Genomic DNA, 16,404 nt, shown 5'->3' with positions numbered 1-16,404 from the left:
TTAAGATAGATGTTTCTACATGATACATGATCATAATATCCCCTAATACTTCACGTTAATGATGGACGAACACTATCTATCCCTTCGACATCGTTTGTCTCCACAACGAGGAGATACTTTTTCGCAAACCAACTTCCAAATAAACCTTTCTTTAAGCTGCAGTGCGATACACTGTTGAGCCCGGTTTGGAGAGACACGCCGGGTTATGGCCAGAGGAGCAGTGTTCCCTGTAGGGGTATGCTCTTGTACTCTTAGTGGTGATTATGCCCAGTGAAATTACCATTAAATCTTTAAATCTAACCGCCATTAAAAACAGAACGATTTAATATGGGACTTCCTTTCCCATATGCATTATACGGTGACATACATTACACGGTGAAATGTATTTTAGGAGTTTTGTGATAGACGATAAACGCGCATGCGTAAGAGAACAGTGGTGGTTATTCTCCACGCATGCGCTATCATATAGCGGCTCATCTCGCGGGACCTTCCGTGATTGTGCTTAATCTCTATATGACGGAGGACCGATCATTCAATTCGCGATGTCTATTTAAGGAGGAAGGGCGGGATTACAACTCGCCTCCACTTACGCTCGTCTCAATATCCAGGGCACCGACGGACAGGTGAGACATATAGTGCCTTCACTTGACTGCAGCCATTTTCTATTGAGTCAGTCAGATCAGAGGGAGCTGTTATGGCCCTTAATCCCCACAGAATCTTTGCAGGGGTGGGAAGCCTGCCCTCTTAAATTTTCTTTGAAGTGAAAAAGCAAATGATCATGAATGGCTAGGTAGCGACTCAGGGGTGCATCTGAGTATCCCCAACCAATGCTAAAGCAATGTGGCCTCGAATAGGTCTTCAGCCTACCTCCATCTGTTTATATTTTCATGTTTATACAGATTAAGGACTGTTTTTTCTTAACAAAACTTTTCAAAAGTAGAGCCATTGGCTTGGGGACAGTAAAGTTGTGTGCTTACTGTGCCTTTTATTTCTACACTGTAGAGCGGGGCCTCATAATCCCGAGCGGTTGCCGGGTGAGGTGAGGCCATCACCCACACAAAGCTGGGTGAGTATCACTGCGAGGAAATGCCTCAGTGTGATCAAGCTATTATGCTTTTTATAATGCAGAATGTAAAGTAATTCTTGCAGGTGTGTTTGCATGGTCTCTGTGTGTGCGCATGGGTGTGTGTGTGCAATTTGGAGTTGTTTGACATATTGTCTCTTTGTTTTTTGCTTCTTGATAGGAAGAAGACATACTCTTCCCCCTCCAGTGGACATTTAAGTATTCAAGTTCCTGGTATATGTGTAACTCTTCTAGTACATTCTTGTTATTCCTCACATTAACACTTCATATGTAGTTGCAGTAGCTATTTTTTGTCAAAAAGGTCCTGAAGAAAGCCGGGTCAGATGCCCCTAAGGCTGAAACATGTCGACCATACTGCACAGCGCCAAAAGGTAGTCTTACTACCTGGCGTGTTTTTAATCTTTGACACCCGGACCCCTATCCAAATGTCCTTCGGAGTCTGGGTAGTTCATTTTATCCATCATTATTATTTGAGCACTGCACTTTTTTCATGCACATCACTTCAGGATGTACACCATGACTACACTCTTGATATCCATTCCCGTACCGGCACTACCTGGTCGGACTGGGGACGGCTAGATTAACAATTCCCACGTGACGTAAACTCCACCACATGGGTGGTCTGATGGGAATACTTTAAGCTTTTCGATACCAAAAGCCTCTATTTTTAACAACCCTTTTGTCACGCATTCACCACCAGTGCCACACAGTCACTGCTGCGAGCACACATTTCTCTCAGACTTGGTCTGCTCTTTTGTGTGTCTTACTGTCTAGATGTAGGGGAGCGAGCAGACAGGTCATTAAACATTCCCCTTGACCCTCCACACACCTGTTCTGTTTTTAGTATTTAGTGCAATTTTTGATTGCGGGTCTATTCAATCAGGATGCAAACGTAATTCAGTTTGCACCTCTCATGCTCACCCAACTTAATTGTGTGTGTTGCCCTTCTGTCTGCCTCCACTGACACCCAAGGATAACAACATCAACTCTCACCATTGTGGAATATGAAGAGTTACTCTCCATAGGGCTGGTCACTTGTCCACTACACAGTGACTTATGATGATATAATTGCTTTCAATTATAAGCTTTGAATTTACTTTAGATACCGTTCCTTTTTTTCCTCTAAATAGGCAGTTCACGAATTACACTCGAATAAATGTCTCATTGTACAAATACCTTGAGACCTAATTTGACGAAACCTTTCACTTAAGATAGATGTTTCTACATGATACATGATCATAATATCCCCTAATACTTCACGTTAATGATGGACGAACACTATCTATCCCTTCGACATCGTTTGTCTCCACAACGAGGAGATACTTTTTCGCAAACCAACTTCCAAATAAACCTTTCTTTAAGCTGCAGTGCGATACACTGTTGAGCCCGGTTTGGAGAGACACGCCGGGTTATGGCCAGAGGAGCAGTGTTCCCTGTAGGGGTATGCGCTTGTACTCTTAGTGGTGATTATGCCCAGTGAAATTACCATTAAATCTTTAAATCTAACCGCCATTAAAAACAGAACGATTTAATATGGGACTTCCTTTCCCATATGCATTATACGGTGACATACATTACACGGTGAAATGTATTTTAGGAGTTTTGTGATAGACGATAAACGCGCATGCGTAAGAGAACAGTGGTGGTTATTCTCCACGCATGCGCTATCATATAGCGGCTCATCTCGCGGGACCTTCCGTGATTGTGCTTAATCTCTATATGACGGAGGACCGATCATTCAATTCGCGATGTCTATTTAAGGAGGAAGGGCGGGATTACAACTCGCCTCCACTTCCGCTCGTCTCAATATCCAGGGCACCGACGGACAGGTGAGACATATAGTGCCTTCACTTGACTGCAGCTATTTTCTATTGAGTCAGTCAGATCAGAGGGAGCTGTTATGGCCCTTAATCCCCACAGACTCTTTGCAGGGGTGGGAAGCCTGCCCTCTTAAATTTTCTTTGAAGTGAAAAAGCAAATAATCATGAATGGCTAGGTAGCGACTCAGGGGTGCATCTGAGTATCCCCAACCAATGCTAAAGCAATGTGGCCTTGAATAGGTCTTCAGCCTACCTCCATCTGTTTATATTTTCATGTTTATACAGATTAAGGACTGTTTTTTCTTAACAAAACTTTTCAAAGTATGTACCTAGAGACACATAGTAGTGTTAGGACAGTGCCCTGAGATATGATTTATATCGCAAGATGTGCTATTCAGACACGCCCGTTGGGTTTCTTTGTGGTTGTCAGTGTTAGGTATGGCAGTTGGGTGACTATCACACGTCTGTTAGGTTTTATGTGTAGAGCCATTGGCTTGGGGACAGTAAAGTTGTGTGCTTACTGTGCCTTTTATTTCTACACTGTAGAGCGGGGCCTCATACTCCCGAGCGGTTGCCGGGTGAGGTGAGGCCATTACCCACACAAAGCTGGGTGAGTATCACTGCGAGGAAATGCCTCAGTGTGATCAAGCTATTATGCTTTTTATAATGCAGAATGTAAAGTAATTCTTGCAGGTGTGTTTGCATGGTCTCTGTGTGTGCGCATGGGTGTGTGTGTGCAATTTGGAGTTGTTTGACATATTGTCTCTTTGTTTTTTGCTTCTTGATAGGAAGAAGACATACTCTTCCCCCTCCAGTGGACATTTAAGTATTTAAGTTCCTGGTATATGTGTAACTCTTCTAGTACATTCTTGTTATTCCTCACATTAACACTTCATATGTAGTTGCAGTAGCTATTTTTTGTCAAAAAGGTCCTGAAGAAAGCCGGGTCAGATGCCCCTAAGGCTGAAACATGTCGACCATACTGCACAGCGCCAAAAGGTAGTCTTACTACCTGGCGTGTTTTTAATCTTTGACACCCGGACCCCTATCCAAATGTCCTTCGGAGTCTGGGTAGTTAATTTTATCCATCATTATTATTTGAGCACTGCACTTTTTTCATGCACATCACTTCAGGATGTACACCATGACTACACTCTTGATATCCATTCCCGTACCGGCACTACCTGGTCGGACTGGGGACGGCTAGATTAACAATTCCCACGTGACGTAAACTCCACCACATGGGTGGTCTGATGGGAATACTTTTAGCTTTTCGATACCAAAAGCCTCTATTTTTAACAACCCTTTGTCACGCATTCACCACCAGTGCCACACAGTCACTGCTGCGAGCACACATTTCTCTCAGACTTGGTCTGCTCTTTTGTGTGTCTTACTGTCTAGATGTAGGGGAGCGAGCAGACAGGTCATTAAACATTCCCCTTGACCCTCCACACATCTGTTCTGTTTTTAGTATTTAGTGCAATTTTTGATTGCGGGTCTATTCAATCAGGATGCAAACGTAATTCAGTTTGCACCTCTCATGCTCACCCAACTTAATTGTGTGTGTTGCCCTTCTGTCTGCCTCCACTGACACCCAAGGATAACAACATCAACTCTCACCATTGTGGAATATGAAGAGTTACTCTCCATAGGGCTGGTCACTTGTCCACTACACAGTGACTTATGATGATATAATTGCTTTCAATTATAAGCTTTGAATTTACTTTAGATACCGTTCCTTTTTTTCCTCTAAATAGGCAGTTCACGAATTACACTCGAATAAATGTCTCATTGTACAAATACCTTGAGACCTAATATGACGAAACCTTTCACTTAAGATAGATGTTTCTACATGATACATGATCATAATATCCCCTAATACTTCACCTTAATGATGGACGAACACTATCTATCCCTTTGACATCGTTTGTCTCCACAACGAGGAGATACTTTTTCGCAAACCAACTTCCAAATAAACCTTTCTTTAAGCTGCAGTGCGATACACTGTTGAGCCCGGTTTGGAGAGACACGCCGGATTATGGCCAGAGGAGCAGTGTTCCCTGTAGGGGTATGCGCTTGTACTCTTAGTGGTGATTATGCCCAGTGAAATTACCATTAAATCTTTAAATCTAACCGCCATTAAAAACAGAACGATTTAATATGGGACTTCCTTTCCCATATGCATTATACGGTGACATACATTACACGGTGAAATGTATTTTAGGAGTTTTGTGATAGACGATAAACGCGCATGCGTAAGAGAACAGTGGTGGTTATTCTCCACGCATGCGCTATCATATAGCGGCTCATCTCGCGGGACCTTCCGTGATTGTGCTTAATCTCTATATGACGGAGGACCGATCATTCAATTCGCGATGTCTATTTAAGGAGGAAGGGCGGGATTACAACTCGCCTCCACTTCCGCTCGTCTCAATATCCAGGGCACCGACGGACAGGTGAGACATATAGTGCCTTCACTTGACTGCAGCCATTTTCTATTGAGTCAGTCAGATCAGAGGGAGCTGTTATGGCCCTTAATCCCCACAGACTCTTTGCAGGGGTGGGAAGCCTGCCCTCTTAAATTTTCTTTGAAGTGAAAAAGCAAATGATCATGAATGGCTAGGTAGCGACTCAGGGGTGCATCTGAGTATCCCCAACCAATGCTAAAGCAATGTGGCCTCGAATAGGTCTTCAGCCTACCTCCATCTGTTTATATTTTCATGTTTATACAGATTAAGGACTGTTTTTTCTTAACAAAACTTTTCAAAGTATGTACCTAGAGACACATAGTAGTGTTAGGACAGTGCCCTGAGATATGATTTATATCGCAAGATGTGCTATTCAGACACGCCCGTTGGGTTTCTTTGTGGTTGTCAGTGTTAGGTATGGCAGTTGGGTGACTATCACACGTCTGTTAGGTTTTATGTGTAGAGCCATTGGCTTGGGGACAGTAAAGTTGTGTGCTTACTGTGCCTTTTATTTCTACACTGTAGAGCGGGGCCTCATACTCCCGAGCGGTTGCCGGGTGAGGTGAGGCCATCACCCACACAAAGCTGGGTGAGTATCACTGTGAGGAAATGCCTCAGTGTGATCAAGCTATTCTGCTTTTTATAATGCAGAATGTAAAGTAAATCTTGCAGGTGTGTTTGCATGGTCTCTGTGTGTGCGCATGGGTGTGTGTGTGCAATTTGGAGTTGTTTGACATATTGTCTCTTTGTTTTTTGCTTCTTGATAGGAAGAAGACATACTCTTCCCCCTCCAGTGGACATTTAAGTATTCAAGTTCCTGGTATATGTGTAACTCTTCTAGTACATTCTTGTTATTCCTCACATTAACACTTCATATGTAGTTGCAGTAGCTATTTTTTGTCAAAAAGGTCCTGAAGAAAGCCGGGTCAGATGCCCCTAAGGCTGAAACATGTCGACCATACTGCACAGCGCCAAAAGGTAGTCTTACTACCTGGCGTGTTTTTAATCTTTGACACCCGGACCCCTATCCAAATGTCCTTCGGAGTCTGGGTAGTTCATTTTATCCATCATTATTATTTGAGCACTGCACTTTTTTCATGCACATCACTTCAGGATGTACACCATGACTACACTCTTGATATCCATTCCCGTACCGGCACTAGCTGGTCGGACTGGGGACGGCTAGATTAACAATTCCCACGTGACGTAAACTCCACCACATGGGTGGTCTGATGGGAATACTTTTAGCTTTTCGATACCAAAAGCCTCTATTTTTAACAACCCTTTTGTCACGCATTCACCACCAGTGCCACACAGTCACTGCTGCGAGCACACATTTCTCTCAGACTTGGTCTGCTCTTTTGTGTGTCTTACTCCTGTCCAGTGCCACGCGATATAGGGAATGGGTCAGAAAGCAACCCGTGCACCCTAATCTGGGCCATTGGCAAAATGTATAATAGCCGGATATGCTTTATGAAAAGCGGGCTCAGTCTCATAAGTGTTAATATGGTAAATAAATAAGGCCATTCAAGAGCATCAAACGCCTTTGTGGGGTCTAAAAATATAGTGGCGGCACGCACCTCTGGATGGAGATAATGCAGCACCAAGAAGAGTGTACGCAAATTGTGGGCAGTTGACCTCCCTGGGATTAATCCCGATTGGTCTGGGAGCGCAATCATAATATGCAAAGGTTGTAGTCTGTTTGCAATCAGCTTAGCGAGGATTTTGACATCCACGTTTATCAAAGATAGTGGCCTGTAGGAATCCATCTCTGTTTCCAGCTTCCCAGGTTTTAACAGGGTGATAATTATTGCTTCCCTCATGTACTGGGGTAGGACACACACCTCTAGAGCCTCCTCATAAACCGCCAACAGTCTGGGCACCAACTCCTCCACGTACGTCTTAAAGAATGAGGTAGTCAGGCCATCAGACCCACGGGCCTTGTTAAGCGGTAAGCTTTTTATAACCTGGGCTACATCCTCCACCGTGATGGGGAGATCCATATATTTCCTATGGACATTATTGAACCAGACTAATGCAATGGAATCCAAAAAGTCTTGCATCCCCTCTGGGCATGTCTGTTGGGTGGCAGTGTAGAGATTGGAATAAAATGTCGAAAAGGCATCTAAAATTTCTGTCTGTCCCCTGGTGACGTCTCCACTTACGGTACAGAGTTCGTGTATAAACATGGTGGATCTAGATGGGCGGATCATGCCAGCCAGCGTGCGGCCCGGCCTGTCACCCTCGCCATATCTACGTGCTGGTTTTCAAGATCTTTTATCTGGGCTTCTAATGAAGTAATGGTACCCCTAATAGCTTTCAATACTCCTGCTTGTCTGGCAATGCACTGTGCTCTAATCACTACTTTAAACGCCTCCCATAGTGAGGCCTCGGTGTCCACTGAGCCAGCATTAAGAGTAAAGTAATCATTAATGTCAAAATGGATTTCTTCCTTGAAAGCCTCATTTAGGAGAGCATGTGGGGGCAGGCGCCAAGTGAAAGCACGGGGGCGCATCAGGAATTTTTAACTTAAGCAAACAGGGAGCGTGGTCTGATAAGGAGCGTGCCAAGTGTAGGAACTCCGAAGTCCAGGTAGCTATATCTCTTGATCTTGGACCAAACATTACGAAAAAACTCTTGTGAATCCACATTAGGACCCTATACTGCTACTAAAACCAAAGATACGCATCCCAGTGTAGCATGTATAAGAAGAAACATCCCCTCCGGATTAACAAAGGTGTGGTCCTCCCGCCAGTCCTCCCCCTCCTTATCAACACTGCCACACCACAGGCATAGTTGGAATAAATAGATGAATACACATTTCCCCACCTACTGTATTGCAAACTTTGCGATGGTTTGACATTTAAATGAGTTTCCTGCAAAATACATATGTCGATGTTGTGCCTGGATAGATAGGCGTGCACTAACCTGACTGTCCTATTGTCATTGAGCCCCTTAATAGTCCATGTAAGAAAATGTAGTGTGTAGTCTGGCATACATTACTCATATACACAGTGCAAGCCAAGGCAACGTTTCGACACCCAATAGCAATCACATTTCTCGACCCACAGTGTACAAACATACTGGCTGTAAACAAGAATACATTCCCTGCCCACCACCCACCACCCAATCCAACCCCCAATCAGGTTGCAGCATACCCACCCCAAACCTAACATACAAGAACACATAAAGCAATAAAGGGATATTTCCCAGGAGGGCGAGGTGGTACCGGCGAAATTCTCTGTTTGCACAGGGTGGCCGAGAGTATTGCAGAAAAGCAGGCAGCTAATGATAGCATGAAAAAGTGACATAAGTACTCTCGGGCTGCAGGACCCCAGGACCCCCCATATCAAATCAAAGGGACAATAAAGACGACAAATGCACAGATAAGTGCTGAGGATTATCTCCATCTTGTCCCATTACGGCAAACTGACAAATGGAGCACAGTCAGGGGATCGGATTAGTCGTTGTCACTAAGAAGGTCTGCCAGAGTTTCCTCAGCAGCACCTGCGGTTTTTGCCTTTTTCCCACCTACATGTTTGGCGAACTTCAAGGCAGATTTCGCATCAGTGAAATAGTGAGCAGTACCATTGTGTGAGAACTTCAGCTTGGCTGGATAAAGTAGGGAGTAAGGGATCTGCGCCTGCATGAGAATACGCTTGGCGGGAAGGAATTCCCGCCTTGCCGCCTGTACCACCGGAGTGTAGTCAGGATAGAATGAAATGGTGTTGATTTTATTGGAAATGTGTCCTTTTTCCCTCGCCAAGCGCAAAATAAGATCTCTGTCCTGATAGTTCAACAGTTTGGCCAGGATTGGTCTAGGTGTCGCTCCAACAGGAGGTTTCAGCCCCAGAGACCTGGGAGCTCTCTCCACCACAACTGGCCACAAAACATCTCTCCAACTTCTTTGAGACCACTGATTGCTTGGATGTGGCCCAGTTTGGCTTTAGACCAGCCCATGGGACAGAATCGGCATTGGTGACTGTTCATGATGACCTTCGGACGCGTGCCAACCAGGGTCGAGCGGCCTTTTTAGTGCTGCTCGATATGTCGGCCGCGTTCGATACGGTCAGCCATGCGATCCTGATCAGGAGACTGGCGGAGGTTGGGGTATCGGGCCTGGCCCTTGATTGACTGGTGTCTTATCTTGACAACAGGCACCAGATAGTAGCCCTGCCACCCTTTAAATCGAACATCAGGAGGGTTGGACAGGGCGTACCTCAAGGGTCGGCCATTAGCCCCATCCTATTCAATCTCTACCTCCGCCCCCTGATCAAGCTGATACAATCTTTTGGCGTAGCAGTCACCAATTATGCCGACGACACCCAACTTATCTTCTCGTTTGAGGGTAAGGAGGCTCTGTCACAGGAGGTCTTCCACCGCTGCATGAGCACCACGGCAGAATGGCTGGGTAATAACTCCCTGCAATTTAACAGCTCCAAAACCGAGGTGCTACATTGCTTCTTGGACCGTACCCCTAGGCCTCTTCCACAGGATTTTTGGCCGCCTGACTTTCAAGGTACCAGTTTGCCGGCTGGGACCGTTCGAAACCTGGGGGTGATGTTCAGCTCCAGCCTGCAGCTGGAGGTATCAGTGAATAAAACGGTGGCCACTTGTATGGCACTGCTCTGCTCGCTGCGGAAGATCTTACCCATGCTCCCTGTACAGGCTAGACCAGAGGTAGTGCGGAGCATAATTTTAAGTAGGCTTGACTACTGTAATGCGCTACTTCTGGGGGCGCCTGCTACTTTGGTCGGAAAATTGAAGCGCGTACAGAATTTCGCCGCCAAACTAGCACTTTCACGCCGACGCTTGGACTCTTCTGCCACGGCACTTAGGGACCTTCACTGGCTGCCAGTCCCTCAGCGGATTGACTTTAAAGCTTTGTGTTTGGTATTTAGGGCTCTTCACGGACAAGGTCCGTCCCCTTTGCAGGATCTATTCTCTTGGTACACCCCGTCCAGATCACTCCGTTCGGCCTCGGCCTACTTGGTAGTAGTGCCCAAGATTTTGAGGTCCCGGATGGGTGGTCGGTCTTTTAGGTTCACCGCAGCAAGACTGTGGAATTCCCTTCCGCTAGGTCTGAGGGGTTTGGAAGACCTCCCTTCCTTTAAGAAAGCCTTAAAAACATACTTGTTCCCTAGAATAATGTAAATGGTTCAGCTGCTGGAAACATCATGTATGTGTCATAACAGTCTAAGCGCCAGGATGCCCGTCGGGTGACAGTTTTTTGCGCTATACAAGTATGCCCATACATACATACATACATACACAAAGACGGACAACAGGTGAGGGTCGAAGAGTTCATGTAGGAGGTCCGCTACGAAGGTCTCCATTTTGGAAATGGCGGTGGTCACCGGGATACTCGTAATGTGGAGGTTATTTCTTCTAGACCGCGCCTCCAAGTCATCATTCTTGGCCCTGATAATGCCCAATAATGTATCCATGTGTAGCAGTTGCTCCTTAGTGTTCACCCGAAATTCATGGAACTCCATGTGCCGATTTTCAAGTCCATCCAGTCGGGTCTTGTGTGCAGCCACTTGCGTCTTAACTGAATCCAATTGCGCAGTTAAGGTGTCCAATTTGGTGTCTATGTTGCGCAAGCTGGAGTGCATCTCCAACATAAGGGTCCACAGGTCTTCCTCATGATCCTCCATCCCCCTGGGCCTCCGAGTCAGGGTCTGTGTGTCTCGTGGAGCGTTTATTTTCAAAGGCCAATTTAGGCTGCTTTGCATTCTGTTTGCCCATCTTGACAGCAACTAAGGAGTGCCACAGAGCTACCTGCCGTCCACACACGAGTCAGGCCCACACAGCGCTCCACAGCCAGATGCGACGTGGCAGGATAGGATCCGGGCACCAGGCCCACCAAGCACCACGCCCCACAGCGCTCGCCCGGAGCCTCCAAGGGCAGGGCAGCAGCAGCAGCACCACAGATGCGGCCGATCCGGACCCAGCCCCATCGCAACCAGTAACCAGGCAATGTGATTTATGCAGCTCCTGGAGCAAGGATATGAATTGCCTGGATGCGCAAATTTATCGATGGTTCCGCTCTGTGTTGTGACGTCAAGCCCCTACGCCATACCAGCTGCGCGCATCTGTAACCTGTAATGCGGCAGCGCCGCTCCCTCTGTGTGTCACACAATGATGGCAAGTGCACCCCGCAGGCACAGCAGACACAGGTGCTACCAAGCTCCAACCTCCGGCGCTGAGATATGAAAGTGATGGGGCGGGCCCAATGTAGAGGGTAGCAAGTCTCCAGATCCCCTGCGCCAGAAGTATAAGCACCAAGCTGGACGCTCCCCTCTCTTGTATGCTTCACCCGGCGCTGTTCACACCAGCCGGTCCACAACCGTACCGCAATTAGTGGTGGGAGCAGCACGGCATCGCGCATCAGCCAACCAGTCTCCCGTCACCTCTAGGCGCCGTTAGCACCACCACAAAATGGCGGCCGTGGCCTCCGGGAAGGTTCGCCTTGGCCCTCACTATCTTAGCCTCGCCGTCCCCAGGCACTCCACAGCTCCCCGCTCCAGTGCGGGCGTCAATCCAGCCTCAGATCCACCGGTGAAATACAGGCAGGAGCACTGTAGCCACGCGGCCCGCACAGGACACAGGGCCCCCACGCAGCCGCGGGCTCAATTTTCAGGGTGGCCTGGCCACATCGAGGGAGGAGGACCGGCAGGCCAACCGCAGCACAGCAGACTGTTGCACAGCTTGGCTCCACAAAGTACCCCAGCCTCGGGAACACCAACAATAGGGTCCTGAGCAGTTCCGCAGCCCAAAGATTGGTGTTAGACACCGCAACAGCTCTCAGTTTCAGGATTTGTGCAAGGATTACGTCCTGGCCGGCGGAGCTCACTCACAGAGCGGCCATTCCACAGCATGGCAAGCCACACCCCCACTCCCTCCCCTTTGTGACTGCCCATCCACCCATGTCATCCACTTGCATCAGGTTGATGGAAGACCGTATCTCCTTACTCCACCAGGAAGTGGTGGTTCTCTTGGCCAAGGGAGCCATAGAGAGGGTGCCGGCAGCAGAAGTAGGTTGCGGTTATTATTCCAGCTACTTTCTGGTGCCCAAGGAGGATGGAGGTCTTTGTGCTATCCTAGACCTGCATCCTCTCAATTTCTTCCTGAAAAAGGAGAAATTGAAAATGCACACGCTTGCTCAAGTCCTGTCTGCCCTGGACCACGGAGACTGGATTGTAGCATTTGACTTGTCAGACGCATACTTTCACATTCTCGTCCTGCCTGTTCGCAGACGTTACCTGTGGTTCACGGTAGGCCACGAGCACTTTCAGTTCACTGTGCTCCTATTTCGCCCCTCGGTGTTCACCATGGCGATGGTGGTGGTTGCAGCCCATCTGCATAGATCAGGCATACCAGTCTTCCCCTATCTTGACAACTGGCTGTTAAAGGCAGGCTCGCCCCAGGCGGTCTTCTCCCTCCTCCAGACTATGGCAGACCTCCTGCCTTTGCTGGGGTTCACTATGAACGTGCTGAAGTCACACCTGACCCCTCCGTGGACACTCTCTTTCCTCAAAGCTGTCCTGGACACAGTGCAGTTTCAGGCAGCGGGCTTATCCTCCGAGTGGTGAGTGGTGGGGTAGGGTTATGGACTCAACGTCAAGAGGCCCTGCATCTCTGGACATTGCTGGAAAGTCAGGACATTTCCCTGGTCGTTCAACACCTGGCAGCCTCTCTAAATACCAAAGCAGATGAACTCAGTCGAAGAGGCCTAGTGGATTACAAATGGCATCTCCAACCAGAGGTGGTGCGAAGTCTCTTTCAGCACTGGGGAGAGCCTCATTAGATCTGTTCTCCACCGCCGAGAATACGCAGTGTCAGCAGTTCTGTGCGCTGGAGTTTCCAAAGCAGAGTTTCCAAGGCGGCTCTCGCTGGAGACTCTTTTTGTCTCACGTATAGCTTCGACCTCCTGTAAGCCTTTCTGCCCATACCACTGCTACCCAGAGTTCTCAAGAAGATCAGGAACGACCAGGCCAAGTCTTCCTTGTGGCTCCGGATTGGGCTCGGAGAGTCTAGTGTCCCGAGCTATTGAGCATGTCTATTGGTCCTCTGGTCAGGTTGCCCTTTTCGGAGGATCTTCTGTCGCAGCAGCAGGGGAGGGTTCTCCACCCGAATCTGTGAATGCTTCACCTTTGTGCGTGGGTATTAAGCGGATTGAGTTGACAGCTTTTGCCCTTCCTCCCGAACTCTGTAATGATATCTTGGCAGTTCATCGTCCCTCCACCAAGACTATATATGCTGGCCCTTGGAACAAGTTAGTGGCATTGTGCACATCCAAACAGGTTGACCCTTTATCTGCACCTCTTTCCTGAGTTATTTTGTTTTATCCTTACCCTGGCCCAGCAGAGCTTTTCATTGGACACACTGAAGAGTTCTTTACCTGCCATCTCCACCTTCCTGCTGCTGCCAGATCAGCCCTCCCTCTTCAAGTACCCTATTGAAAGTCAGTTCCTTAAAGGTTTGCAGCACTGCATTCCTCCAGCTCCCTTTGTTATGCCTTTTTGGGACCTTAACTTTGTTCCTACCCATTCTAATGTGTGCTCCCTTTCGAGCTGCTTCATGCCTGCCCTCTTAGGCTTCCCACTATCAAGGCAACCTTTCTAGTGGCAATTATATCTGCCCGGAAGGTCAGTACTGAATGTAGTCACCCCATTCCATGTAGGACAGTCCATCACTTTGCTTACCTTTTACACTCTGCCCTCATCCCTCTAAGGAAGAAGACAGACTTGACTGGATGGACCCAAAAAGAACATTGTCATTCTACCTTGACCGCACAAAACCGTTCGGGGTGGATGATCATCTCTTTGTGGAATATGTCAGAGCCAAAAAAGGGAAGGCCAATCAGAAATGAACCATCTCCCGATGCATTCTACCCTCCATTCAGATATGCTATGCATTGACCAGGAAGCAACCCCCTGAGAGTTTGCGTGCTCATTCCACCAGAACAAAGTCTGCGACCATTGCGTTTGCACGTAGAGTTCCGGTCTGGGCCATCTGCCAGAAAGTAATGTGGGGATTGCTGATAACATTCACAAAACACTACTGCCAGACAATCAGGTCCGTCAGGACAGGCACTTGCCCAATTGATCCTGCAGGACTTTCTGGTCTAAATTGTTTTCACAGAGCCTCCTCCAGGTCGGTATTGCTAGGGTATTTATACTATGGTAAGGAATCTGCGGCTTGAAGTCTCTATCAGATTATCAGGTTCTTTACCTTCGGTTACACCTTATCTGGTAGAGACTCTATCTAGCAGCAGATTCCTTACTGACCCCCCAATCCTTCTCTCTTTCCGAATGGATATTTAGGTACAGGGCTTTTCCCTTTTCAGGGCCCTAGTTCCACACACCAGTGGTCAGTGTTCTTTGTGGCTCTGTGCTTCTGGCGTGGAAAATCGAGAAAAGAAGCTGACGTCCGCACGCTGGGGTGGGGCCTATACAGGCACGGCGCACATCACGTCCGGCGCAGATGAAAGTGCCAGGGTTGTAAGGAGGTCTCACCGGGTCTATGGACATGTCAGATAACACAGCTTTAGAAGTGTTGGCAGTGTCAAATCCCTTCTCATTCCATCACGATACCTTTTTCCGCCGGAGAATGCAGAGACTTTTCAATTAAAAGTTGAGAAGTACTTCAAAGTCAATTGGAGAAGAGACAGTATTTAATCCAGCACAACTGCAAACACCTTGCCTGTCAACAGCGTGTTTTGTTAGGTTTCTTGACTCTTATACCATTTCACACACTGCCTTCCCTTCGTATACACCTTTGATCAGACCCTCCAGCTTATCGCGATTTCGCGATTTGCAAAAAAATCACGAAATCGCGCGATCTCTGCAAATGCCGCGATATTTGGCATAAAGCCCGCGAAATTTGCCGTTTCCGCGCCCATTTTCCATTTGATTTGCGGCTTAGAGAAGGAGCCAGGGAGCCAGGAGGTCGAGGACGCGCGAGGGTGAAGACCACGGCGGCCGAGAGAGGGAGAAGACCACCACCACACCAGCAAGAGGGGGAGAGAGCACGAAGCGGCCGAAGACTCTTCCTCAGAGACTTCGCACCCGTCTGCCTGGACACGTAAGTGCGCCACCCTGCAGTGTCTGCTCTTGAGGGCACGCCTTTTCGTCACGGCGGCAACCTGTCCTGCCCTTCTGTGTGCGCATTTTAAAGAGCCCCGCACAGAAGCACTGAGCTTCTGAGGACATTCACAGATTTAATAACCTTCTATCCAAGCTTTTTAACACGTGGAAGAAATGGAAACGGTTACCTTTAGCTCTCACTTTGCTACTAAAGTTGTAGTCTGCCTCTGGATTGAACATGCCCAGTTTATGTTTGGATTGAAACACATCTTGTAATATCTTGAAGATCACTCTTATTATTTCTTGTATAGTGCATTCAACTATAGAGTATGACGTGTCTGTATTTCGGAGCTACATATCTGGCTATGTTAAAAAAACTAATAAAAGAAAATATTTTTTATAAAACACAATACTGAAGGTTTATTGATGCTGCTCCGGTCTCTCTTTTTCAATGAGCATTGTCCTATGTACTTGTGAAAAATCCCCTATTTTTCATGAAGATGGAATGTAGATTTAGGGCATTCTTACGTTTGGGGCATTTATTGTTACGTTTTCAATCGTGGCATAACTAGACCAAACGAAAGTTGGGCTGTCGTCGCAGATCATTAAGCAGACCCCCCAGGATATAGCGGCATGGATTGGCAAATTTAGCGGCATGAGGTAGTAAAAACTGTGAGCAACCAAAAGTACATGAGGTAGTAAAGGTAATAGTGACAATCGTGAGCAAACAAAATACTTGAGTAAAAATTGTGAGCAACCAAAAATGCATGAGGTAGTCAAAAGTGCACAAGAGGAGATGAAAGTGACAAGTGTGCAGTTATAAGAGAAAACAGAGTATAATTTGAGGTATAGTACTGCAATAAGTGCTAGACACTCAGGCACAGGAACAAGCGTTACGTGGGCAAGGTCAAACAGTAAGATATCTGTGTTTGGTGTTGCAA

This window comes from Lissotriton helveticus, chromosome 1_1 (genome assembly GCF_964261635.1).
Source record: "Lissotriton helveticus chromosome 1_1, aLisHel1.1, whole genome shotgun sequence".
Classification (NCBI taxonomy): domain Eukaryota; kingdom Metazoa; phylum Chordata; class Amphibia; order Caudata; family Salamandridae; genus Lissotriton; species Lissotriton helveticus.
This window is presented reverse-complemented; position numbering follows the sequence as displayed.